The following is a 26,733-nucleotide window of genomic DNA, read 5'->3' as shown; positions in this document are numbered from 1 at the left end:
AAAACTGGCCACGTGTACAACAGATAGTCTGCAACGGTATTTATCCAAGAATTTCATTAGAAATCTGCAACGTTACTTCTAAACAATATTGCAGCACGCACTCCTGGCGGTCGGACACAGGAATACAGTGAACATGGTACATCAAGAGCTTTGAATCTGGGTATTGGTGGGTTGTTCCTCAAAACAGCGAGGGTTTCAGCCGATAGTTTTTTCAGAATCTGAAGTTTTCCAGAGAACAAACCCGTGTGCGGCCTGCTGTACCAGTGGCGCCGGCGGCGAGTCTCATGGCTGGTGATCGGCTCATCCTAGTAATGTAGGTCATTATGAGCTTTCTCCACAGCCTATAGTTCTTAGTTACGACTACCTCTCGCCTGATGCTTCACTACTCTTAATTTATATTATATCTTCGTTCAATTCTTAATGGATAGACCAAGCCATTATGTAATATTTTATTAGTCGTGGCCTTTACACAAACATGTTTGATCCCTCTCAATTATTAGAGATTCTAGAACACTCCTGCCCGCACGCACTCCTGGAAGACACACATGTAGTCAACATGTAACATCAACAGCTATGGAAATCCCTTTCCTCGTATCACTGGAGATTGCCGCGAACCCAGAATGTTTCGTCTGAGAATATTTAATACAAGCACACTAAGTCCAACAGATGCTATGCATGGATTGTCCACAAGAGTAGCGAGGGGAGCCAGGTACCATATTCTTACACATGTCCCCGACTGTGTACGCCACCAGCAATCTCTAGCAGCTTCAAGCCTCAGTACTACAGGTACAAACGTTACCATCATCCTCCTGGTGGTTCCTGAACCTCGGGCAGCTGTAAGTGCTTGGCAGCTGTAAGTGCTGCCACCCATCTGTGGGTGGCAGTGGCCACCCACAGATGGGTGGCCACTGCCACAGATGGGTGGCAGTGGTCACCCATCTGTGGTCACAGCCACCAGCTTGTGTAAATAACGACACCTGGATATGGATTTGATTTTCATTAACATAATATTTGTGTTTAATTGTCTTTCCCTATGACTTCTCCATGCATCATAGTCCACAAATTTGCCTGTCAGTGCCTGAACAGGTGAAGGCCGAGTCTTTGAGACAAAGATTTCCTGACCCATCCCTGGCGTGTCCTACACTAGGCCAGTTGTCCTCAGGAGAGTCGTCAAGTATAGCAGAAATATATTATTTAACAACGCACATTTTAACCCTTTGTCGAGATTAAATGCTCTTTGTTATGCATAGTTTATATCAGTATCTTGTCTGGAGCCTTTGTAAATCTTTTAAATTTGTGGTGAGAGACAAGCTATGTTAGTGAGGCACGTCTAAGTGTTAAGAAAAGGTTCCCTTCGAGAGGGTTGAGTACCCATCCAGTTGGATTGACTTGTACCTCTGATACACAGAGCAATCACACTAACCTGGTGTATCAATGATTAAATATGGAGCCGTTGTGAGGCTTCGAACCTATGTGCGGTGCATTACCAGGAACACGCCCCAGACAACCAGGCCATGATGTGGTCAAATGATTGCAACCTACGGAAGCCCCTGGAACCCCTGAAAGATCAGTAGGACTTGCATGGTTTTACCATGAAGAGCTTGGTTGTCTGGTGCGTGTGCCTGAGAATGCCAGCGCATAGGGTACCTGTGCGCATAAGGGCTTTAAGTAGTTACAGATTTTCATTGTGAGAGTTCAAGAACGCATTAAAATGTTAATTCTCAAACTATAGTGTTGGTTTCTATATCGGAGATTTATGATTTAACACAGTATAATTGATATTAGATTATCCTTAACATTCACTATCAACATTTAAAAAATATATAATTTACTTTCTCAACCTTTTTTTTTTCAACATTTTTAATATATGGAGCATAATACATGGTGCTTAATACACTGGATGACACACACATCACAGTTAGGTTAGGAAAGCTAGGTTGGGTTGAATCGTTAATGTATGATTCTTAACGCTAGTTAAAAAAAAACAGATGCTAGGTGCCACTGTTAGATGGAGGAGCTGGTAGGTGGTGGATAACGGCATGAACCGTTAGATGAATGGTGGATCAACAGGACGATGGATCGCTGGTAGGTGAATGGTGCTTTAACAGGGCGCACTGAGGGATACTTTGTGTTAGTATCACACAGAAATCGCTCATTTACATACAATAGGACTATTTAGGTTAGGTAAGAATAGTTAGTGATGCATAGACATTATTTACACTAAATGCGTAGAGTGGGCGGAGCCGGGGGGGGGGGGGGCCATTTGTCACCTGGTGAATGGAAGGGGAGACAGTCAGGAAGGTGTTTTGCACTTGTACGGGAAAAATCATTGCTAACAGTTATTGTATTTCACACCCCCTAAACGTTCGCTCATGCTTGCACTAACCTCGACATGCATATCTACTATCTGTCAACCTTAATTGTTTCACATAATTAGAAACCCTTCCTTGAAGTAACCTTTACACTGTTATCCTTTGTAAATCCTTTTTTGCTTCATTAAAACTGAATCAATTTGAAACATTTCCCTAAACGTTTCTCCTCCCGAAACTTAAGCCTAATGCTTCCTGTATCTTTCTTGCTAATCCTTAAAGTATACAAAATTATCTACTGTACGAATCAATTTGATTTTTTTATTAATTCTCCTCGATTTCTCCCCTTTCCCCTCATTCAAGAATATTGCCATGAAAATTACAGTTGAAAAACCATACTTCCACTCCCTAATGTACGAGACATTTTTAAAAACTACAGGAATCATTTTGATTTTCCCTTTTAACTTCGTTCACAACTCATGCCCTTAACTACTATTTTGTAACTGTCAAAATTTCCGTTTACTAAGCTTGCAACTTTGAATGGAACACCATTGCAACATGACTCATCCCACGTTTTCAATTCTTGCAACGGCTTTGTAAATCAGGACAAGAGGTATCTGTTACATCCTCAATTCCCTTACTAGTCCTCTGCTAGAACTAATTAATCAAAGTCTGAGGCATGGTATCTTACCCGACCGCTGGATACCGACTAATAATACCCAAAGCCAAATTCACAAACATTCTGATCCATACGAAAAAATTAGTAGAAGCCGTGAGGAGTCGAACCTAAGCTCTGAGGACTCCCAAGCAAACACCTTAGACAACTGTACCACAACATGGTCAAAAGAATTCCAGCCTGGGATGCTTGGGAGTACACAGAACAGAGATTCGATTCCTTCTCTCAAGCTCCTACTCATTTTCTCATTGATACATCACATTACCGTGATTTCTTCGTGCCTTCAGACCCCATGTCTAACATCATTTAAGTGTTAAGGTCTTGAGAGGATTACACTCGACAGGTTAATGTTTGAAATTAGACCCCAACTTGCCTCTAACCTGAATGGTTCCCTTACTGAAAGACGCATTTAAACTTCCTTTGCTGAATATTTTTTACAGGGACCATGCTCTTAGGTGGCATTTATTGACCTCAAAACTGCTTTTGATACAGCAAAAAAGGGGAAATAAATCTTAGAACGATTAGCCTCTTTGGGGTTAACGGAAGACTGTTGACATAGCTCAAGGGGCACACGAGTATCAGAACTGCCTCAGTTCTTTCAATGGGGTCAAAAGTAAACATTCTGCACCCTTTGATTTGGGTACACCCCAGAGTTGTGCGCTTTGCGCAACAATGTTCAATGTCCTAATGCACGAAAACTGTTAGTTCCACACTAGCTGATGAAGCCGTCATCTAATGTCGACGAAATTTGTTTTGTTTCAAATATCCAAACGAGACTGCAATCTCTACTTGATTAACTCGCTGCTAAAAGCATTGAATTCGGTCTTTAACTTAATCCATCACTTTCTCTCCCAAAAAACAGCCAGTGTGCCTCTAGCTTTCAAAGTTAACAACCAAACAATAGAAACATGTGGGCAGCACAAATACCTTGGAGTAGGTATCATCAGTGACATTGTAAACGACCTACATCGTTGGTTAGAAGCGAAATCACTGAAAATACTAGTAAGAATATTGGTATAAATGTTAAATATGCTAGACTATTTAACATGTTAGATCCCTAGTTGATTATCATGCCCTGCACTTTGCTTCCCCGCCTCTGTTTTGTACAAATAGAAGTAATACAGGATGAGGCCACGAGGGTAATTCTTAGTGCCCAAGATGCACAAGAATCATCAAAATGAGGAAAGAACTGAAGCTTCTAACCATACTAAAATGAATCATTCAAGTCAACACGATCTTTTTCCTTCAAATCACGAGACACCATCTTCAGCATTGCTGGGAGACAAATTATTATGTGCCGTTAACACACTATAGTGGTGTAACATAACTTACTCCTTGTGTGATAAATGGCCGAGTAAAAATGCATACAATCTCTCGAAACTCTACGTTCCTTTTAAATGCAATATTCCTGTCACTGATATCCCTCTTCAACTGTATTCCACAATTCAGGTACTACCCTGGAAACAAACCGTAACTGTCTATTTTCCGCTTGTTACAACTAGTAATAAAGTTGTTACATCTTGGCCTAACGTGTTTATGACGTATTAGAACGTTGTTACAACTTGCTATATTGGTTGTTATAACTGGTTAGGTGGTAAAACTTGTTCCAACGTTGTACCAACGTCGTAGTTTCGATGTGTGTGTGGTGGGTACACACACCCGCCACTAGGGTTGATTAGAATCCTGCTCTTTCCAAAGCCGTCACACTTTAAATAATTGCCTCATCAAAATTTTGAAGATCCCACGAGAACTGTCCACATCGCTATCACAGTTCAGTCCTCTACAGGAAGGACTGCAGTAGCATGCAGGTTTTACAGAAACAATATTTGCACACAGACTATCAGTGTCAGGTTAAACAACTGGCTGACCTCTACACAAACAACTGGCTGCACTACACAACTAGCTACCAGTACATATAACGTCACAGGACGAGGAATAATTGTGTGTGCTTCAAAGTCTGCTCTTGAAAAAGTTTTGCGCGCGACCGACATTAAGAGCTTTATAATTGGACTTAAATAACCTGCTCACTGCACAGTATAAAGGGATTGGAATTTCATGTATGGATACCATATCACAAATATAACCCACCATAATGACAAACATTGGAGCCAAATTTGCGTGTAAGAACGATGAAGGCGAGTTAAACCTAGGTGCTCCCCCCCCCATCTCTAGTTGAAACTATTGTTCCTAACACTCAGGTCTAATAGAGAAATTACCGACTCCCAACGGCCTGAAAGCACCGGTATAAAAACCTGTGATTTGTTTAGATCCGAAACCTTTTTTTATGGGCAGCACAAAACGCCTACCAGACTGACACCTTGGAAAATTAATCACGTCCAACCGACCTGCACAAGACCATCTTAACATACTGAGAAGCTGCACATTAACTACACAATATATCAAGGCAATATTTGTCAGTAGACTCTGTAAAAGCAATCGACACACTGACTTGACTAAAATAAAATACAAATTATGAATGACCTTCCACTTCCGACAAAATATTTCTTTGACAACCACAAAATGAAAGTAAGATTCCTCCAACACCACACTGACTACTTGGACCGTAATGCTGGTGTGCCACAAGTCTGTACTCACGCCAATATTACACAACACACTACAGAGGGAAGGAAGGGGAGGAGTGGCGGGCCTGCTGATAAAGGTCTGGAGTTTCCAGGATATGGATACCCCAGGCTGCGAGAAGTTCAGATACTACATAACAGGCACCATGACGATGGGAGGACTAAAGATAGTAGCTGCGGTTTATAACTTTTTTTAAATGGCAAAGACCCAGGCAAGACCTACTATATTTGTCAAACACCTACAATAACTGAATGGGCAGACTCTGTCGCCTATTAGAAATCGATCCCAACTTCAATCATGGAGACTTCAACCATGGATAGATGCAAGAACCGCATTGTGGTGTAATGTGAGCTAAACTATTGGACATGGTAACAAGAAACCTTTTAAGCCAACATGTCAGGGGACCCACATGACTAGTGGTAGTGATGAACCTGCTTGACTTTACCTCGAATTTACTAAACGATTCACATGTATGGGAAATTAAGTCCGAAGCCCCATGGGAATGAGTGATCACTGTATTTACATTTGAATATATAGTGGGAGTAGGGATAACTTATGGAAGGGACCAGAAAGCCAAAGCCTGGCATACCGAAAGGGAAACTACAAGGAAACAAAATTGTTAACATAAATACCATAGGTAGTAAATCTCAAGGATAAAGGCTGCACAGACATGAACGACTACATCACCCATTAGAATAAGGAGACGCCACAAGTTTGTCCTGGTATGAGAGAATGGAATTTCACGACTTGTGTTAAGTTGTGCGAGTGAGTACGACCAGATGTATATCAGCGTGGAATCTCCAAAAGTGCACATCCATCCGTGCACTCTCCTGTATCCTCTGGTCTGGGACCAAAGTGTGCCTCGCTGGGTATCTGTGGGTAACCCTCGGGCTGGGATGGCCAAGGATATTGCCAGAGTTGTTACAATGCCTTTATCACCAGTGTTTATTATACAAATCAGTGGAACTCGGTGGATCCAGTCGGAGATACAACGTAGAGGGTTAGTTTCGTGCTCCCAGGCCAGGAGGGTTCACTTCTGTTAAGGCAGGTCTCTTAACCGCCCTCGGTACTTTTCCATGACATGAAAAAGATTACTTGTGTATAGAATTGTTATTGATTTAGGCATTTGTTTGTCTCCTATTTGCTTATTCTTTCACAAGGTCATTGGACAAAGGGAAACTAAGACCAAATGATGTTCTTTTTCAGTCAGAGGCAACCCGGCCAATACCGTGCAGCAAGCATCAAATTGACAGAACCCATCAACGGCATCAACTGAGAGAGAACGTGAAGCCAGGGAGAGTCTTCTAACCTTGTCTGTATGTGGTGATGTATATGTTAGAACTATTACTCCAAGTAGACCTAGATAAATTATGGACTGACTAAGTATTTCAAGGAGTATCCAGTCCGTACTCCTAACTCTTCCATAAGGCACCGAGGATACAGTAGAAAATGTATACATATCAAATGAAAGAATAAAAGGTCAATTTAATAAAGTGAGATGGAGAACAGACCGGAGACAACGACAGGCCCAGACAAAGAGGCTAATAGGAGGAGACGCCTGGTCACCAAGGCCAGTTCCACAACAAAGTGGCTATAGCTGTAACTAATCATGGAATGACCTGCGGGTATTTGATAACAGGGGCCTACCTTCCCCTTCCCCTCCCCCCCCCACCCCCCCCCCCCCACCCCAGAGCAGGCCGTGGTTCAACCCCAAAAATAGAAACCAGGTCAATTGATTGAACATAATTTCAGAAAACCAAGGGAACGATCGCCAGGTGTAACATTGGCCTCGTAGAGGCGCAATAGATTTTGAAGAAAGACACTATGGACGAGGCAATTAAAAGAGGGCTATAGAAGAGACGACGACTACGGGTACAACGGAGAAAAGATGTTGGTACAACAAAAAGAGGCAAGTCCCATACAAAAGATTTAGTTCCGTCGAATATTCTCAGTTGAAAGTGTTACGACCTAGATGGTCTAGGTGATAATAAACAAGTCATTTGGGGCACTCCTTAACCTACTGCCCGAGACTGAAGTACACGACCCACTTTGTCGGCCCTAAACTCAGGCACACCAGGGAGGATGCCAAAGCACTGGCAGAGGTTTTTGTATTAACTTAAGGATACAATTACAGGAGAACTAAGGAAGGTGGAGTCTGGTGGACCACAAATAAGGCCCAAACAACAGTGCCTCGTATATGTAACTGAGGTCATCCTCTTCATGGTGGACAACAAATCGTACTGCCAGATTAAAGGAAAGATGATCAGAGCAAGTGTTAGTGTGGCTACAGCAGAAATATTTAGGCATGCAGCATTTTATGGCTTCCGCACACTATAGTGAACACCAGCCACACTACTCAACTCGTCCTCGGGCCAGGCTCGTTAGTGCAGAGGCCGTCCCACGAGACGGGTTCATCAATTTTAACACCGTAATAAAAATATGTTCCCATTCATAATTTAATATACAATAAAATTCAATGTATATTAGGCATACATTATGTAATTAGTTTTTTTGGCTATTACTTGTGTTTGTAGTACACTAGTGAAGCATTTACAGACTTGCTATTCGAGAAGCGGATGTCAGTGAAGCACTGTTGGAGAATAGTACTTTAATCGGCCAGACCGCCCTCGTCAATAAAGGACAAATGATTGTTAATCCAGCCAACAAACCACTTGTTTATCAATGAAAAACAGGTTTACACAAAACGCGTCCTCTGTTCATTCCATTCAGTGGTCGACCCTAAAGACTCATTCATATATTTAAACTAGCTTGCTTCCTTCGGAGCCTTCTTTGTTAGCTTGGAATAAAAGGACGTTGTTAGTGTCCTTGCTCTTAATGCCGTTGTATGTGGTTATAGGAAATCCGCCAGTTATTATATAATATTTTCTTCCCCAATAAAGAGAGACTTTGCAGTTACAAATCAGGAACACCACGTTACCGCGTTCCAGAGACCCAGAAACGTTCACCTTAACACTTCACAGGTCCTGCCGCCTGACCACAATATTTGTCGACTTGCAGAATTGCTACAGCATTCAAGGGCTACCAATACCTTGTGCACGATACTGATGATGGCCACGTAGCTGCAAGTGCTCAGCCTCCCGAAACTGTCCGACGGTATATTCAGCTTGCTAGGTTTAGCCCCGGTACTTTCCCTTCACGCTAAAACTTTTCGCTTCCCAGTCTCCCCTAACCCCAAGTGAAGCATCACCCTCTTGGGTATTTTTATATATACACATCTATTTGATTGGACTGGTGGGATAGAAGACAGACTAACAGAAATATGGACAGGGAAGGGGATTGAAATTTAACCGAAATTGTTAGCTTAACATTAACCATATAATACACCACAACTTAATCTTCAAATTATGGGCCTGAAGAATGCTTAACCACTCGGAAGTGGTTAACGCATAGAGTACTTTAGACTATACCTATTAGAGGATCACTGCTTCGAGGCATAGTGTGTTAAACTATTAAAATTATTAAACGTGTTCCCTTCACCTATGGTACTTAGGTGGGAATATGTATCAACTATATAATGACCAACTGCGATTCGAGAGAAGCTTTTCCAAGTAACTTTAATCCCTCCATACCTGCAGTAGCGTTGTAAAAGACCAAGTTCATGGGTCTGGTTGACCATACCTGCAGTGCTGTTGTACTGATGCACCCTCGTACATACCTGAAATAACATTAAATACATCAAAATACTAAATTGAACATCTTGTAAAGTTTGAGAAACATCCCGCAAAACAGTCGATCAGGTCAGATTTTGGTTCATCTATAAAGCTGACTTGCCACCGAATGGCGAAATCTCAGACATGACTTATCCACAACCCGTTCTCAACACAACGGCCAAGTGGTCGTTAACCCGGCAGCCAAACATGAACGTTCTCAACACAACGGCCAAGTGGTCGTTAACCCGGCAGCCAAACATGAACGTTCTCAACACAACGGCCAAGTGGTCGTTAACCCGGCAGCCAAACATGAACGTTCTCAACACAACGGCCAAGTGGTCGTTAACCCGGCAGCCAACCATGAACGTTCTCAACACAACGGCCAAGTGGTCGTTAACCCGGCAGCCAAACATGAACGTTCTCAACACAACGGCCAAGTGGTCGTTAACCCGGCAGCCAACCATGAACGTTCTCAACACAACGGCCAAGTGGTCGTTAACCCGGCAGCCAAACATGAACGTTCTCAACACAACGGCCAAGTGGTCGTTAACCCGGCAGCCAAACATGAACGTTCTCAACACAACGGCCAAGTGGTCGTTAACCCGGCAGCCAAACATGAACGTTCTCAACACAACGGCCAAGTGGTCGTTAACCCGGCAGCCAAACATGAACGTTCTCAACACAACGGCCAAGTGGTCGTTAACCCGGCAGCCAAACATGAACGTTCTCAACACAACGGCCAAGTGGTCGTTAACCCGGCAGCCAAACATGAACGTTCTCAACACAACGGCCAAGTGGTCGTTAACCCGGCAGCCAAACATGAACGTTCTCAACACAACGGCCAAGTGGTCGTTAACCCGGCAGCCAAACATGAACGTTCTCAACACAACGGCCAAGTGGTCGTTAACCCGGCAGCCAAACATGAACGTTCTCAACACAACGGCCAAGTGGTCGTTAACCCGGCAGCCAAACATGAACGTTCTCAACACAACGGCCAAGTGGTCGTTAACCCGGCAGCCAAACATGAACGTTCTCAACACAACGGCCAAGTGGTCGTTAACCCGGCAGCCAAACATGAACGTTCTCAACACAACGGCCAAGTGGTCGTTAACCCGGCAGCCAAACATGAACGTTCTCAACACAACGGCCAAGTGGTCGTTAACCCGGCAGCCAAACATGAACGTTCTCAACACAACGGCCAAGTGGTCGTTAACCCGGCAGCCAACCATGAACGTTCTCAACACAACGGCCAAGTGGTCGTTAACCCGGCAGCCAAACATGAACGTTCTCAACACAACGGCCAAGTGGTCGTTAACCCGGCAGCCAACCATGAACGTTCTCAACACAACGGCCAAGTGGTCGTTAACCCGGCAGCCAAACATGAACGTTCTCAACACAACGGCCAAGTGGTCGTTAACCCGGCAGCCAAACATGAACGTTCTCAACACAACGGCCAAGTGGTCGTTAACCCGGCAGCCAAACATGAACGTGAAGAACGCTTCACATTTAACTTCTCAGTCTATGCTCGTTCATGCACTGACCCACAACAGTTCACACATTTTAACACATTGCACTTAAAATAGTTTTTCATGTGACTTATTATATGTTATTTATTAGGCGAGGGAGACAGGTTGGAATACACTCACGTTGTTTCCTTCAACTATCAGACCTATACACAATTTAAATATACATTAATATTTACTTATATTGGAAAAAATATAGTACTTGGTTACACAACACGTTAATGTTAATTTAGGCGTCTCTGGGGTTGGCGGCAGCGTGGACGACACTGACTCAGGATGGCTAGTTTCATTCACATAGGATGGGGGGGGGGGAGGGGATGTGACGCTTGCTAGATTAAAAGTCTTTGGTCTGTGTTTCAAGGATTGAAATATGATAGTTCACAAGAAACACCTTATAACTGCCAGAATTTAACTAATAATTTTGTCAACATTCTTCACCTGCTTTTGGTGGAACGTTCAGTTTCACTATGAGTGTAACACTCAAGCCGCTGTTGTTGAACAGTTTTTCACATAACAGGCGTTTTTAGAATTAAATTTTGCTTTAATAAGCATCAGAAGTCTTAATCTAGGTAAAAGTTTCCACTAATAGACAGGTATATTACTCAATATCATATTTACAAATGAGTAAACCAGAGCTAATTGAATAATTTTAAATAAAGCTTTAACATCTTGTAACTATGCTTATTTAGACAATCAGCAAATATAGACTATTCCACCAATAGAATACAATGTGATAAAATAACTAATCATCTAGAGTAACTTGCCTGTAAGTCTGGCACAGGTAACCTCATGCACAGGACTGTCCAGGTGACTAATTTAGTAAAACCAATGAGGCGGGCGCTGAGCAGCACCTCTCCCCACGCCGGCCCGCGCCACACTGCCCGCTGCGCTTCTTGACTAGCTTGGCCTGATGGGTCAACTACCTGTGACGTCATTCACCTCACCTGACATGAGGCCGCCTCGCATAAAAATAATTCACAAGTCACTTCCACAATATTAATATAGTTTATTTCTATTAATGTGAAGTATGAGCAAGTGTGAGTATGTATTAAAAGCACATACTTCACTACAGGACATTAAACCCACTACCACACCCACCTAGTAGCTTGGAAGCTCCATAACGCCTTCTGTAACTGTTATGTTGGGGTCTAGGCCAGGGGCCAGGTACAGCAACCGGTTACGGTGTTCAGCGTCCTGTGTGTATATATTACTGTATGCCTGTAGGGTCGAACTCTTAGGTCTTGGACCCCGCCTTTCTTATCGTCGATTGTCTAGTTACCGAATCAAGACCTATTTTTCCTATCATATCATCTACATGTGTTTCCATCACACACACACACACACATTCCCAGGATACAGGCCGCAGCAGTTGTTTAAGTCCCAGATCACAACCCGTCCTCGACTCAAGTCCATTACATTCAGCGGTCAACCCCACAGACGCATTCATAAATTTTAACATGCTGTTCATTCAAAACGGGAATTTTCTTAAGTATAAATTAATATTATAATATATTAGCATATTGTGTATATATAGGCATAGGATAGGTTAGGTTAGGTGTTTAGGTTCTGTTGGCGATTATTTGTATTTGTAGTACGTGGGTGAAGTATTAATAGCGTTGTGATTCGAACAAAATTCGTCAGTGAAGCACTTGTTCCGGATATGTTCGAACGTCAGCAGTTGTGAGTCGTGTGTAAACCGCTTTTCATTCATAAACAGGGGGTTTGGCGGGTGGATGGAATCACTTTTGGATCTTTGTTTGGAGGACGGGCTGCCCAGATACCTGTTTACTGCTTCGTGAACAAATCATCAAGTGAATGAAAATCTGCCAATTTGTTTCTGCTTCGATCGGGAATCGAATCCGGGTCCTTTGAACTACGACCCTAGAGTGCTGTCCACTTGGTTGCGAGGACGTGTGCGTGCGTGTATGTGTTTGTGCGAACTCTCCTAGATGTACTCACCAAAATGTGCCTGCAGGGTCAAGCTAGGCTCCTAGCCACCCCATCCCCCCCCCCCCCCGCCTTCTAAACGTTCTAAGATTAATGCAATGTCTTCTTTCCCCTCATTTATCATATTTCCATTTAAAACTTTGAATCGATTTATCTTCAACGTCTTTACGTCTAACCAGTTGCACTTATTGACAGCCCTGAGACAGAAAAAGGTCTTAATGACGTCCCTGTGACTTATTTCCGTCTCTAATTTCCTTGTGTGACCCCTAGTTCTGCTGTTCCTAGCTTCCAACAATATTGCTTTGTCTACCTTGTCAATTTCCATTAGAATCTTATATATTGCTATCAGATCCCCCTCATCTCTCCTTTCCTCCAGTGTGGTAAGGTCCAGTTCTCTCAGTCTTATTTTATAGCTTAAACTCTTCAGCTCTGGAACAAGTCTCGTTGCATATCTTTGGACCTTTTCTAGTTTCTTCTTGTCCTTTTACAGGTAAGAGTTCCATGCCGGGGATGCATATTCATGTGTGGCTCTCACCTTCGCTGTAAATAGGTACAGGAAAGCCCTCGTGTTTAAATTTCTGAAGGATACACGGATGTTGGCCAGTATGCCATTATGAAGCTGTTATTCTGCTAATGTGGGCATCTAACATCACAAATGGGGTTATGTCCACTACTAGGACTTTCTTCCTTTCTGATGTAAGAATCAGTTTTCCCTTTTATCCTATACTTTTGTCCTGGTCTTAGTGTGCCTGTTCCAATCCTCATAACTTTGCATTTGGCCATGCTTAGCTCTAGCAGCCCTTTCTTTCTGAAATATTTTAAGTGTGTCCAAATCTGATTAAATGCCTCACAATCTGCTACTGTCCTGAGACTTCTCAAACTTTGCATCATCTGTAAATATTGAAATGAAGGCACAAATTTCCTGTCAGGTGATTGACAAATTCGAAACAGTATGGGACTTATAAGCAACCCTTGTAGTACTCCACTTGTAACCTCTCTCTCCCCTCTGCTTCCTTCTTGAGAGAGAATCTCTGACCCAATCAGCATTAGGGAAACCTAAACAAACTGCCCCTGGTGTGGATGGTATAACTTGTAACACCTTGAGCTTACTGAATGATGTCCCTAGCCACCCTCTGATTGACCTCTATTAAATGAGCCTCTCACAAGGTATCTTGCCAAAGAAATGGACACAAAGTTTCATAGAACCAATTCCTATACCTATCTCTCAAAATTCAGACCCATTTCCCTTACATCTTGCATGTGTAAAGTCTTGTCTTGGAGTTCTTAGTCGAGTCATTTTTCAGGTCAAAGAAGAATTGGCTCCTAACCTATATGGGTTTATGCCCAAGTTTTGTTCACAACAATGTTTTGCTGAATATTTTGTACACTCCCAGGATAGGACACAAGCAGCCTTTATTGACCTGAACTCAGATTTCGATGAAGCAAATGGCGAAATAATATTAGAGAAACCTGCTGAATTTGGAATCGAAGGTAATCTGAGTTGGATAAAGAGCTACATATCCAACAGGCGTGCTAGTGTCCTACTTAAAGGAGTTAAAAGTACAAGAACGGATGCATTCAAACTAGGCACACCTCAAGGTTGTGTCCTAAGCCCTATGCTCTTTAATATACTTATGTGCAAACTTATCCATGACATGCCTGTACAATCTACTAAAACTGTTATATGTTATGCTGATGATATTTGTCTTATGGCAAACAGTAAACTAAGACTACAAACGTTACTTGATGTATTTTCCAAGAAAGTAGTAGAATGTGGCCTCATAATCTCTGTTGATAATACAAGAGCTCTTTTTTCCCCTTTCTCTTCATGTTAACTATACTATTAATGGAGTGCCCGTGGAGAATCTTTGAGTCTTATAGATTTTTTAGAATCGAGGTTACTGGTACAAACCTCATCAGCAACCTTCGCAAAAGCTTGTTGAGCGTTTTAAACCTCTCAAAACTCTTGTGAGTTAAGGATTTGGCATTAACATAAGATATGCTCGTAGTTTTTATGTTGCCTTTATACGATCTGTTGTTGATTATTATGCCTTGCATCTTCTTAATTTAACACCTAAACAACTACAAGGCCTAGATGTAGTACAAAAAAATGTCATGTGCATCATCCTGGGTTGTCCTAGAACTGTCAGAATTGTTAACATGAGAACGGAACTACGATTACCTTCTATTTACGAGAGAATAGTTCAACATAAAACTATGTTTTGTGCCATACGGGCTCACCATAGCCCGTGTTACCTGGAACAAAAAGTTCCAGGTAGCCAATCTTTAACAACAACAACATTTTGTGCCAAAACTTTGAAAAATAATGGTTCCCCCAACTCTATTCAAATTAAATTGAGATCCATTCTAAACAATTCTAACTGTTCAATCAATCCGCAAAAAGCGCCTTACAGTGTGTGGCTCAGTTGTTGTGCCAATAATCTTATGAAACTGAATGTCTCTGTCTTGATAAAACTGTTCACTATATTCCCCCTTGGAAAAATGTGCAGGTCTCTATACATTATACACCCATCAGTGTAAAACAAATGTATAACACAAACTATGAGATGTATAACACTAGAAACTATTGACAGTCATCTTCAAAATCTCAAACCAACTGAATCCTATGGCTTTACTGATGGATCTGTGCAATTAGGCACCCGTAGAAAAGATTGTGCATGTGCAGTATATAAAGGGAATTAAATGATCATGCCTAGTACACAGAGATTGAACGACTGGGAAAGCACGACAGACTGAGCTATTGGGTATTTATCTAGCTACTAAATACATTAAGCTCCATGGGGTTGGGGTGATATTTTGTGACTAAAAGTGCTCTGCAGTCTTTAAATAACCCATCACAATTTATGCTTGTAATATTAAATGGAAAGTAATTTTTGCCAATGATAATAACCATTGTTTAAAATTTGTGTGGATCCCATCCCATGATGGAATTGGAAAATATGACTTCGTACATCAATTGGCCAATAAGGATTGCGGGGAAGAAAACACTGATTGTGACTTTGCTTTATCTAATGAAATTATTAGAAACATAGAAATTAAAGAAATTACTTCAGGTTTAGTAGAACTAAGACATGGCCAGAGACCTGAAAGCTGCAGTATTAAAAGCTATGACAACTTTTGTAATAATAGGTATTTGTATGATCAGCACAGTAGCCGGACCAGGCAATATAATGTAGTCATTGCGTGAATTCGCCTTGGGTATAGGCACATCTGGCAGGTTAGTGAGGCTGAGCCACTACCCAAATGTTCAGATTGTAAACTCCGTGACAAACCTTTAATGCATTCACTAGAACACTATATTGTTGAATGTGAAACCGTAAAAGATTTTAGACCTCCTGGCCTATTGTACCACCAAATGTGTTACTGTTTCATTGAATCTGGGGTACTGGACGACATCCTAACAATTTATCCAAACGGCCTATTGACATAGCTCGAGTGCAGGGGGGAGTTGTGTAAAATCCTGGTTTGTGCCTCGGAGAGGTTGCAGAATCCAGTAAGTTCAGTAGAACTTCGGTTTCAACTATTTTATCATGTCGTAGCTCAGTCGATTAAGGCAGTGTCTGGGATGCTCCCGGACGCAGGTTCAAATCCTCGTCACGGCCCTTGTGGATTTGTTTAATTTATCCAAAATTCGTTTGTAAATTTGAAAGAAATAAGAACAATTTTATTAATATTAATCTTAAGTTGCATCTCTTATGAACCCATCCCTGCCCTTATGTGGCAGTAACCAATAGAAAGTTGTATTTACATATTCGTACATTGAAACATTGATTGTAACCATGATACATGGGCTTCAACCTACAGTTCAGACCAATTGCCTTGTGTATGATCCTCTGTCCTGTGTGACAGTGAATACCAGCATTATCCTCACTCCAATAAGACTTAATTGAATTCCTCAGATTAGGCAAAATTGTAATTAAATTTTGTCAATAAAGATGTTAATAATAATAAATCTCTGACCCACCTTAGGACTTTCCCTAAGGTGGAAAAAGTCTACCTACACCACACAACTCTCGACCCCTTCATAGGTTCGGACCACATTCCTGTCTCTCTGTATCCCAAAAAACTCTATCCTCATTCAAGGCCTCCCACGTTTACCATACAGCAGAGCTGACTGGGCAGCATTCACAGAGCGTGCAAGAGACAGACCTAACATTCACATATGATGGCAAGACGCCCGGGGGTCATTGACACCCAACTACACCTTAGACAAGACAGTCACACATGCGGCGGCTTCAACAAACACTGCTCATCACCCACAGAAGATACTCTATTACTCCATCCATGAGATCCAGGAGACGTATCACACGCTACCAAAACAGATTCATACAAAACCAGCACAGACATGGCCACGTACTTTTCGGCCTCACTATACTCTGCAATCACGTACTCATTAGCCTGGTCGATGATCACCCCTTGCCCTTGACATGCCTAGTAATAATGGCAAAACAGCACAAAAACAAACTCTCAAGAATTTTTGTAACTTCATTAACAAAGTCAAGAGAAGCAAGTCCACCACTTTCAAACACATTTACTCACAACGACAGAAACTTCATGAACCCGGCAGTCATCCAGGTTTTCCAGCAACACTGTTAGACAAACTTTCACCCAGAGCCAACAGCACTTCGAAACTTTACGGTTAACAACATGGATTACCAGACACGCAGACCAGACAACGTTGGAAGATTGGTGCGCGGCCAGAGATGAAGATGGACGTATAGAGCTTGCGGGCATGCTTTGGTGGCCTGCCCGTTTAAAGTGAGTCTTACAAGATGGGTACGCGTTTGCCTTCCCTGAAGAGATCCACTTCGGCTGGTTTAGCGTTTTCCCGGCCAGTGGACCAAACGCTGGTTGGTCTAGCTTTGGTGGACGTGCTCCATGTCAAGTTGGCCGATCTGATTGGTGTGTAGCTTCTTCAGGATCGTTGAGAGGTGGCTGAATTTCACCATCAAGTTGTGTTTCAAGAGTTCCTCGATCGGTGTGAGAGGCGTTATTTCCCTCTGCCTGATGGGGCGGGAACAATTCGGGGTATTTAACCTGAGTGTGACTGACTTACGTGGCGGTGCATGGAGCGCCGTTTGAACTGTTGGATGAACTGTTGACCAGGCGGTTTGAGAAAGTTCTGAGTGTCCGGTGAAACAAGGTCACAACCGCCCACTGTGCGGGGATGCTTGATGACACCCGGACTTTGACGTTGTCCCTGGCGTGAAGTGTTCCTTCTTCGTTGTCCATGATAGGGTTTGCAATTAGATGTTTGTAAAAAAGTCAGCCCCGTCCATGTTATCGTTGTGGTCAGTAAGGTCACCTGGCGGCTGCACTGCGTCGTGGTCGCGGCTGACTGTGTGAATATATTCAAGAAGGGGGATTTTCCAGTTATGCTGACACAGGACGAGTTGGTGGGGGTGGCTGGGGATGTTATTCTACCTCCTGTTATGATCCCAGGTAGCTGAAAAATGAGTCTCCCTTGAGAGTTATTCTGCAAGACCTGACCTAAATAAGAGGTGAAAGAAATATAGACATGGAGGTACATACGTAAAATAATTGGTTAGATTTGATAAATAGTTTAAGAGTATGGGCAGTGATCAAGAATATAAGTAAATGACTTGACATGAGATTTGGAGAGTTTGCTGGAGGTGTGAGGCTCGCTTGAGAGGAGCTTGAGCTTACTTGAGCACCAGACATCGTGAGGGGAAGTTGCACTCCGTTGAGCTCCTGTCAGAGAGGAACCCCTAGTTGATATACCTTCAAGAGGAAGGAAGTGTGAAGACGTTTCAGCTGTGGAATCGGGCTGGGAATGTGTGGTCTCAAGTCACGGACGGCAAGAAGAGTTGTGAAGCCGCCCAGAGACATTTTCATGGGCCATGGGAGCGCCCTGGTCAGGCACCATCGATAAGGAGAGCGCCCTGCAGGAAACCTTATTGTGGTAAGCCCAAATTTAACTAGTTAATAGTGATTGTCTGTATTTGATTGTGTGCCCAGCGATCATAGTAATTGTTTGTGAGTACATTAGGCATGTTTCGATGAGGCAGAAGGCCAAAATAAGAGAGTAAAGATGGAGGAACGTCTCGGAGGGCAGAGCGACATTTATCCACTCCAACCACTGGTGGGCGACTGAGTGAGAGGACCGCCCGGGAAGCGGAAGGCTCCCAGGGAGGGCAGAAAATGGACCAGCCCAAACGTGGGGGAGTCACCTCACAGCATGTAGAAAGCAAGGAGATGTCAAGTGAAACATTTATTGTGAACTTTATGTTAGTTATATGTTTGTAGAGGAACATTTTTACTGGCATGTAAATGGGTTGCAGGTTTGTCTGGGGAAGGATTTGCTGAGAACTTCAAAGCCAGCAGAGAAGGGGTAGTTGATGAGACTCCAAGGTTGTGGAAGGCACTGAGCTCTGTGGAAGAGCAGCCATACAGTGAGGAGCAGGACCTTAAGCTGTGAGAAGAGGAGCAGTGGAAAGAAGTTTCACATGCTTCTGTAATTCCAGTGGTGAAGCACCATTGTTACTCAAGGAAGAATTCATGGTGTAGCAGCCGGGAGAGCTGTGGAAGACCCTAGTAGACGATTCTAGGAAAACCTGAAGATGTCAGGATAGTGAACTTCCAGATGTGGAAAAGAAGTTCTTATTGACTACTTGTAGGGAGTTGGTAGATTGTTTGGTTGTCATTACCGTGCAAGACGCAGTGAAAGGTGCGTGATTGGTTACCATTTTTGTGCCAAGGAGTATTTATACTGAAGTATAGAGTTACAACTGTAGGCTGGATTACCTGCAGCGACATACATGTGTGTTCTAGGACTGATAGGGTGATTGATTGATCAATGTTGTTTATCAAGGAATATTTATGCTGATATTTATGTTATTGCAGTCATAGGCTGGTTATTCCTTATATATATATATATATATATATATATATATATATATATATATATATATATATATATATATATATATATATATATATATATATATATATGCAATAGGTGATCACAAAACACTGATCATTTTATGCGGAATTCCACAGAGAAATGTGAAAGAAAGTGAACGTTTCGGCCTGTTAAAGCCTTTGTCAACACAAGACTGACTAGAGGTGAAGGGAGAAGGGGGAGGATACAGGCCGACACCTGGAACCTGACCAACCCATCTCTAGGGAAAGAATTAACCAGAAACAGGTATGGCTTAGCTTGGAAAGGTCAAAGAGGATTAAGCGGTCAGAGAATAAGGATGAAAGATTAAAGAAAAGCCTCATGAACACACAATATATGAATATAAAATTGTAATGAGACATTGTAAGCCTCTCTATCAGAGTTTTTTCTTTAACTGTTGTGCAATATTATAACTTAAAAATGGATCAAGTTTGTACATACCAGTACTAACATTAAGAAGATTTGGGCACTGACTGATTAAAGCAGACTCAATCAAAGTCCGTTCCACGAAATCACCACAATTGGTAATGCTTTTCGCCCCATTCCAGTTAATACTGTGATCGCATAAACTCGTGTGCAAATACAAGGCATTAGACATTTGGGCAGTTGAAATACTATAAGCATGTTGTGACAACCGCAATTGTAAGGTCTTTCCTGTTTGTTCAAGGTACACAAAACCACAATCATTGCAGGGAATCGAATACAAGCAACCTGCTGTATCAGGGGAATTTTTTATTAAATTGGATTTGATCGTACTATTAGTGAACACCAAATTTATATTAAGTTTCTTAAAAATCGGAGACAATTTTTCAAGTCCACTCGCATAAGGTACCACCAATGAGTTAGTTTCAGTAGTTTAGTTCATTTATTATGCACCCCATACCCATCTTGTGGGCGGTAGTGGAAAGGGTTACAGAGGCACATAATGGGCTCAGGGACTGAACCCCACAATTCATTTAGCTAAGCAAGTTACAATCTTGATGAGCTAGTTACAAAATTCAATATAAGTCGTCATTTCAACAATGGGTTCGAGATCGACCTCAAGTACAGGTTTTAAATTAAGCAACTGACATATGTGGAGAGCTAGTGTCAAAATTTATATATATGTATATATATATATATATATATATATATATATATATATATATATATAACTGAAAACTCACACCCCAGAAGTGACTCGAACCCATACTCCCACAACTGGTATGTACAGGGACGCCTTAATCCGCTTGACCATCACGACCGGACAAAAGGAAGTGATAGCCGAGGCTATATGAACCACTTCCCCGCCACTTTCAGTTGTATATAGTCCTGGGGACCATTCAGGCTTGTTTGCATTTGTGTTCCTCACGTGTGCCCCAAAGAATGAGGTGATTTGATAAAATGCTATGCCCAAGATTACCATCCGAGTGCCGGCGGGGAAGTGGTTCATATAGCCTCGGCTATCACTTCCTTTTGTCCGGTCGTGATGGTCAAGCGGATTAAGGCGTCCCTGTACATACCAGTTGTGGGAGTATGGGTTCGAGTCACTTTTGGGGTGTGAGTTTTCAGTTGTATATAGTCCTGGGGACCATTCAGGCTTGTTTGCATATATATATATATATATATATATATATATATATATATATATATATATATATATATATATATATATATATATATATATATATATATATGTCGTACCTAGTAGCCAGAACGCACTTCTCAGCCTACTATACTAGGCCCGATTTGAATAATAAGCCAAGTTTTCCTGAATTAATATATTTTCTCTAATTTTTTTCTTATGAAATGATAAAGCTACCCATTTCATTATGTATGAGGTCAATTTGTTTTTATTGGAGTTAAAATTACCGTAGATATATGACCGAACCTAACCAACCCTACCTAACCTAACCTAACCTATCTCTATAGGTTAGGTTAGGTTAGGTAGCAGAAAAAGGTAGGTTAGGTTAGGTTAGGTAGCCGAAAAAACATTAATTCATTAAAACTTGGCTTATTAGGCAAATCGGGCCTTGCATATTAGGCAGAGAAGTGCGTTCTGGCTACTAGGTACGACATATATATATATATATATATATATATATATATATATATATATATATATATATATATATATATATATATATATATATATATATATATATATACAACTTTAGAACACTTTCCCACCAGGAGACTCGAACCCTAGCCAGCACAGAAGCCTTCCAGCAACTGGCATAACAGGTACGCCTTAACCCTCTCCACCACCTGCTCAGACCCTTAAAAGAGATGGTAATTTCGGAGTATTTAAATACCACAAAGATCACCACCTCCCAAGAGCACTAGAGCAAGTGAGGGGTCATTTAGACGTTAATTTCATCAAGTCCCTGTTAATATGGGAAGACACAGTGTCTATGCTTAAGGCACAACTCTCCTAAACACGAGAGTCAAGTATACAACTTTAGAACACTTTCCCACCAGGAGACTCGAACCCTAGCCAGCACAGAAGCCTTCCAGCAACTGGCATAACAGGTACGCCTTAACCCTCTCCACCACCTGCTCAGACCCTTAAAAGAGATGGTAATTTCGGAGTATTTAAATACCACAAAGATCACCACCTCCCAAGAGCACTAGAGCAAGTGAGGGGTCATTTAGACGTTAATTTCATCAAGTCCCTGTTAATATGGGAAGACACAGTGTCTATGCTTAAGGCACAACTCTCCTAAACACGAGAGTCAAGTATACAACTTTAGAACACTTTCCCACCAGGAGACTCGAACCCTAGCCAGCACAGAAGCCTTCCAGCAACTGGCATAACAGGTACGCCTTAACCCTCTCCACCACCTGCTCAGACCCTTAAAAGAGATGGTAATTTCGGAGTATTTAAATACCACAAAGATCACCACCTCCCAAGAGCACTAGAGCAAGTGAGGGGTCATTTAGACGTTAATTTCATCAAGTCCCTGTTAATATGGGAAGACACAGTGTCTATGCTTAAGGCACAACTCTCCTAAACACGAGAGTCAAGTATACAACTTTAGAACACTTTCCCACCAGGAGACTCGAACCCTAGCCAGCACAGAAGCCTTCCAGCAACTGGCATAACAGGTACGCCTTAACCCTCTCCACCACCTGCTCAGACCCTTAAAAGAGATGGTAATTTCGGAGTATTTAAATACCACAAAGATCACCACCTCCCAAGAGCACTAGAGCAAGTGAGGGGTCATTTAGACGTTAATTTCATCAAGTCCCTGTTAATATGGGAAGACACAGTGTCTATGCTGGTGGGAAAGTGTTCTAAAGTTGTATACTTGACTCTCGTGTTTAGGAGAGTTGTGCCTTAAGCATAGACACTGTGTCTTCCCATATTAACAGGGACTTGATGAAATTAACGTCTAAATGACCCCTCACTTGCTCTAGTGCTCTTGGGAGGTGGTGATCTTTGTGGTATTTAAATACTCCGAAATTACCATCTCTTTTAAGGGTCTGAGCAGGTGGTGGAGAGGGTTAAGGCGTACCTGTTATGCCAGTTGCTGGAAGGCTTCTGTGCTGGCTAGGGTTCGAGTCTCCTGGTGGGAAAGTGTTCTAAAGTTGTATACTTGACTCTCGTGTTTAGGAGAGTTGTGCCATATATATATATATATATATATATATATATATATATATATATATATATATATATATATATATATATATATATATATATATATGTCGTACCTAATAGCCAGAACGCACTTCTCAGCCTACTATTCAAGGCCCGATTTGCCTAATAAGCCAAGTTTTCACGAATTAATGTTTTTTCGTCTACCTAACCTACCTAACCTAACCTGACCTAGCTTTTTTTGGTTACCTAACCTAACCTTACCTATAAATATAGGTTAGGTTAGGTTAGGTAGGGTTGGTTAGGTTCGGTCATATATATACGTTAATTTTAACTCCAATAAAAAAAAATTGACCTCATACATAGAGAAAAGGGTTGCTTTATCATTTCATAAGAAAAAAATTATAGTAAATATATTAATTCAGGAAAACTTGGCTTATTAGGCAAATCGGGCCTTGAATAGTAGGCTGAGAAGTGAGTTCTGGCTACTAGGTACGACATATATATATATATATATATATATATATATATATATATATATATATATATATATATATATATATATATATATATATAGACATATGTCGTACCTAGTAGCCAGAACGCACTTCTCAGCCTACTTTTCAAGGCCCAATTTGCCTAATAAGCCAAGTTTTCATGAATTAATTGTTTTTCGACTACCTAACCTACCTAACCTAACCTAACTTTTTCGGCTACCTAACCTAACCTAACCTAACCTATAAAGATAGGTTAGGTTAGGTTAGGTAGGGTTGGTTAGGTTCGGTCAAATAACTACGTTAATTTTAACTGCAATAAAAAAAATTGACCTCATACATAATGAAATGGGGTAGCTTTATCATTTCATAAGAAAAAAATTAGAGAAAATATATTAATTCATGAAAACTTGGCTTATTAGGCAAATCGGGCCTTGCATAGTATGCTGAGAAGGGAGTTCTGGCTACTAGGTACGATATATATATATATATATATATATATATATATATATATATATATATATATATATATATATATATATATATATATATATATATATATATATATATATGCAATTGACGATCAGAAAACACTAATCATTTTTATGCGGAAAATCCACAGAAATTTCTGGGGGTCGATATCACACCGAACCTGTACCCAGAGGCCCACATCAAAAGGATTTTGATGTGGGCTGATGATATCCTTTTGATGTGGGCCTCTGGGTACAGGTTCGGTGTGATATCGACCCCCAGAAATTTCTGTGGATTTTCCGCATAAAAATGATTAGTGTTTTCTGATCGTCAATTGCATATATATATATATATATATATATATATATATATATATATATATATATATGTATATATATATATATATATATATATATATATATATATATATATATATATATATATATATCGTACCTAGTAGCCAGAACTCCCTTCTCAGCATACTATGCAAGGCCCGATTTGCCTAATAAGCCAAGTTTTCATGAATTAATATATTTTCTCTAATTTTTTTCTTATGAAATGATAAAGCTACCCATTTCATTATGTATGAGGTCAATTTTTTTTTAATGAAGTTAAAATTAACGTAGATATATGACCGAACCTAACCGACCCTACCTAACCTAACCTAACCTATCTTTATAGGTTAGGTTAGGTTCGGTAGCCGAAAACGTTAGGTTAGGTAGTCGAAAACAATTAATTCATGAAAACTTGGCTTATTAGGCAAATCGGGCCTTGCATAGTAGGCTGAGAAGTGCGTACTGGCTACTAGGTTCGACATATATATATATATATATATATATATATATATATATATATATATATATATATATATATATATATATATATATATATATATATATTAGTATATTTTGGTAGCAGCCTTTCCTCTAGACATATATTATTAAATATGACCGAAAAAGTAAGATTAATGATTCTAAAAAGGAATTTTCTCGATCTATCTTACGTTCCTTTTTACTGTTGATGGTAATTCAAAGATCAATTCTCCAAAATTCAATATATATATATATATATATATATATATATATATATATATATATATATATATATGTATATATATATGTATATATATATGTATATATATATGTGTATATATATGTGTATATATATGTGTATATATATATGTATATATATATGTGTATATATATACACATATATATACACATATATATATACATATATATATACATATATATATATATATATGTCGTACCTAGTAGCCAGAACGCACTTCTCAGCCTACTATGCAAGGCCCGATTTGCCTAATAAAGCAAGTTTTCATGATTTAATGTTTTTTCGACTACCTAACCTACCTAACCAAACCTAACCTAACTTTTTCGGCTACCTAACCTAACCTAACCTATAAAGATAGGTTAGGTTAGGTAGGGTTGGCTAGGTTCGGTCGTATATCTACGTTAATTTTAACTCCAATAAAAAAAAACTGACCTCATACATAATGAAATGGGTAGCTTTATCATTTCATAAGAAAAAAATTAGAGAAAATATATTAATTCAGGAAAACTTGGCTTATTAGGCAAATCGGGAACGTATTGTGGAACTGAGGCCAGGGAACGTATTGTGGAACTGAGGCAGACAGACTTGGAAACGTTTGTCAGTGGTCTCAATTCTCACACACCACTAAGTCGGGCATGGAAGGATATCGACAAGGTCAATGGGAAAAATGCTGCAGAGATCTCGTACCCTAATCCTCTGCACAGAGCAAATGAGCTTGTTGATGCTTGGGCCACGACTTCCAGCTTTGACAGTCTTCCTCTACCCTCACAGAATGAATTAAATAATAGATATACTGATAGGGCAAGGCTCCTTGACTTCATGCGTCATCAAGAGGATGACTGTGACATGCTTTTTACTGAATACGAACTAGATTCTGCTCTACATAAAGGCAAAGCTACATCACCCGGGGAGAATGGAGTTACTTACGCATACTGCATATGCTTCTGCTAGTTCCAGGGAATCCCTAGCTTCAATTGTATAATATGAGCTATGTAACTGGGGAGCTTCCTAAGTCATGGACCAACAGTCTTATTATTCCCATTCCTAAACCTCACCAGCCGAGTGCTTTTTGCCCAATCTCCCTCACTAGTTGTCTCTATAAGTGTCTTGAGAGGATGGTTCTCAACCGTCTCCTTTACAAAATTAATAATATGTTGTCTCCCCAGATATATGGCTTTACGCATGGAGAGAGTGTACATCATTGTATTACCACATTCCTCACCCTGCATACTGATAGGTCATATACCACTTTCCTAGATCTTAAGTCAGCCTTTGACATTGCTAACCCACACGTCATTCTGAGAGAACTTGCTAAAACGAATATTGGAGGATGGCTTCTACGGTGGATAAGAGGCTATCTATCCAACAGGAAGTCATCTTTACTGTTCCAAGGGCATAGGAGTGTAACGAGAGATTTTGAACTTGGCACTCCACAGGGAGGTATCCTCAGTCGTACTCTGTTCAATGT

At 40.8% G+C, this 26,733-nt stretch overlaps 1 long non-coding RNA gene across 3 annotated transcripts in view; it reads right to left on the bottom strand.

The window, feature by feature from the left end:
- The window catches only part of LOC138363911 (uncharacterized), a 564,751-nt gene extending 552,605 nt beyond the window's left edge, over positions 1-12,146 (bottom strand). For 2 of the 3 annotated variants that reach the window (XR_011228257.1, XR_011228260.1), the window contains exon 1: positions 11,524-12,146. This is a non-coding gene — a long non-coding RNA (uncharacterized lncRNA). The remainder of the gene's footprint in view (positions 1-11,523) is intronic. The other variant, XR_011228258.1, reaches the window with a different exon arrangement.
- Positions 12,147-26,733: the final 14,587 nt, after the last annotated feature.

Source organism: Procambarus clarkii, chromosome 12 (assembly GCF_040958095.1).
Source record: "Procambarus clarkii isolate CNS0578487 chromosome 12, FALCON_Pclarkii_2.0, whole genome shotgun sequence".
NCBI lineage: Eukaryota > Metazoa > Arthropoda > Malacostraca > Decapoda > Cambaridae > Procambarus > Procambarus clarkii.
This window is presented reverse-complemented; position numbering and strand designations above follow the sequence as displayed.